General features: G+C 44.8%; 1 protein-coding gene across 2 annotated transcripts in view; it reads left to right on the top strand.

The window, feature by feature from the left end:
- The window catches only part of tex2 (testis expressed 2), a 32289-nt gene continuing 29919 nt past the window's right edge, over positions 1–2370 (top strand). The window contains exons 1-3 of one of the 2 annotated variants that reach the window (XM_046042206.1): positions 1–137; positions 250–739; positions 1648–1733. The gene's annotated coding sequence lies outside the window, so the exon portion shown is untranslated. Of the gene's footprint in view, positions 138–221; positions 740–1647; positions 1734–2370 lie in introns of those variants that run through there. The other variant, XM_046042211.1, reaches the window with a different exon arrangement.

Genomic DNA, 2370 nt, shown 5'->3' with positions numbered 1-2370 from the left:
CTTTCCCCTGACGTAATTGCCTCAGCCCGGTAGGTGGCGACCTGCCCAAGCGAATATAATCAGATTAAACGAGCCGATATTCGGATGGACCTGCCGGCTACCAGACATACTGTGCACCTGGTGGATCTAATCCATGTGTAGGTTGTGTCTGCAGCTTTTATTGTATAGTTCTATCTAGACAAAGATAAGAATTAATCATTATTTTTGATCTATTGTGTTTTCACCTGCTGATCACTTGTCTTGATGTAGCCTTTATTAAAGGCAGACAGGGTGCCGATCGTGGAGGAGAATCCGCGTCTTGCATACTGCAACGCCGTGACGCAACTCTCACTTTCCTGCTGCAACACAATAAAATATGAATCGCCGAAGCGGCGACGATGGGACGCTTCTTCTTTGTGAGTAAATATCGTTTAAATGGTGAGAGGTGGGGGTGTGGCGCTGACCATCTCCCATTCACCAAAACAATACACGCCCAGAGAGCTCGCACATTTGTGGCGTAAAAAAGGAAAGAAGCCGCGCCGGGTTCCAGGTTTGATCACTGTGGAGCTATCTGCTGTGAACTGCCTGGGTGCACAGGCCAGCCAGCCAGCCAGCCAGCAAGCCCCTCGCCTGCTCCGTCCCTCCGCAGGCTCCAAATAAAAAGCGATCCACGCAGGGATCCTCATCGCATTACACAGATTCAAAGCGCTGGATGCAGAGCGAGACCAAGTGGCCTGCACATTAAGATGCGATAACTACGGTAAGATTAAAGATGCCTTAGCTTTTTTGTGTGTCGGTGTGCTTTGGCAATCAGCTGTTGGGTCCATGGATGTGTTACAGCCCTCAGACATAAACCGGCGCAGAGCTAGAGACAAGATGTGAGGAGGACAAAGGGGCGGATGGAGCCAGAGGAGACGTAGCTATATGTTTTTTGTTTTAGATTATTAGTGTTAATGGAAAAGAAAAGCACCACCAGCAGAAATGTTCCTTTCCCTTTATAGCAAATAAAGCTGCCAGGACAGTACAGCCCAGGATATTGTGGTGTACCTCCCTGTTAAAGCACATTTGGATCGTGTTGTCTATTACAGCTGTGTAGGCTGATGATTTATTCTAGGAAGTGGCAGTGTCTGATGCATCTGTGGCTCATTATCCATGTAGCCTGGTGTGAACTGTACATCAGCTACTGGATTCTCTCCTCTCTTCTTGGTTCTCCTTATAGCAGGCCACAGCATAGATTACTCAGACTTTCATCTCCTTGTCACCTAATTACACCAAAATCCCCTTTTTATTCCAGGGATAGATCACTGTGTGCCTGTGTGACATTGCTTATCAGATCATTTAGAGGGGGTTTCTGCTCTGTGTCCTCATGTGAACTGGTTCCTTAACGGAGCTGTAACGCAGCTTTTAATACAGAGTGTGAAAAAAGTGATTATTCTGTAGAGGTAACTGTAAGATGTTGCATGACAGCGTTAAGCTTTTATCACTGTTAAAAACCTTACCACTCGCCCACCCTTATGCCCCACTCACACCTGAAGTTGTGGCTGTGAAAAACATCAAGTTTCATGCATGACACAAGTTCACAACATCAGTATAAGATGTTGTATATGAAGGATATTAGCTGTGCGTTACCCATTAAACAAATGCATCTCCCTGTCTTTGGGTTTCTAGACATGTTAGCATTATGATCCATGGCTGTCAGTGTGTCAGTGCAAGATGTGTTCCAAGAGGAGATTGAATGCCTCTAAAATTTCAAGGTAAGATTTTTTATCTCCTCCTTTGACCTTGTACTGTATGTGTGTGTGTGTGTGTGTGTGTGTGTGTGTGTGTATGTGTGTGAGACAGGGTAGCGCTGCATGGAACGGCTGCTCCCTGCTTCGCTTTCCTCCCCTTCATTGTGTCTCCTTCATCTTGATTTCTCTTCACTCAATCCCGAACCTCATTCACAACTTGAACATTTTTACACATGCCCGTGGCTCCTGTCTGAATGCAAACACATGTGTTAGTATATTTTTTTGTATTACATATTCACATGCTGCATTTATCACCTTTGTTTTTGTACACTGACAGCTGTGTCCCACACAGAGGTGTGTTTGAAGATGAAGGGGGTTTGTGTCAGCAAGTCTAAAGGGAATAAGCTTAATTAGGCAAATTGCTGTGAGGGTAAAAGCAAACAGTGGCAGCTGAACCATCTGAATAAGCTGTTGTTTGAGGAATAAAAAAGGAGGTTGTCACAAGGCCTTCATTCTGTAACAGTGGTGATTCACAGAAAAGTTTAAAATATAACATTTACTAAGAAAACATTGGTGTGTGTGTGTGTTTGTGTGTGTGTGTGTGTGTGTGTAAAGCTGAAGAAGTGTGTTGTGCTGCAGTCTGCGCACTCTCAAGTTAAAC

This window comes from Micropterus dolomieu, linkage group LG02 (assembly GCF_021292245.1).
Source record: "Micropterus dolomieu isolate WLL.071019.BEF.003 ecotype Adirondacks linkage group LG02, ASM2129224v1, whole genome shotgun sequence".
NCBI lineage: Eukaryota > Metazoa > Chordata > Actinopteri > Centrarchiformes > Centrarchidae > Micropterus > Micropterus dolomieu.
The sequence above is the reverse complement of the archived record's forward strand: the minus strand, read 5'-3'. Positions and strand labels throughout refer to the sequence as shown.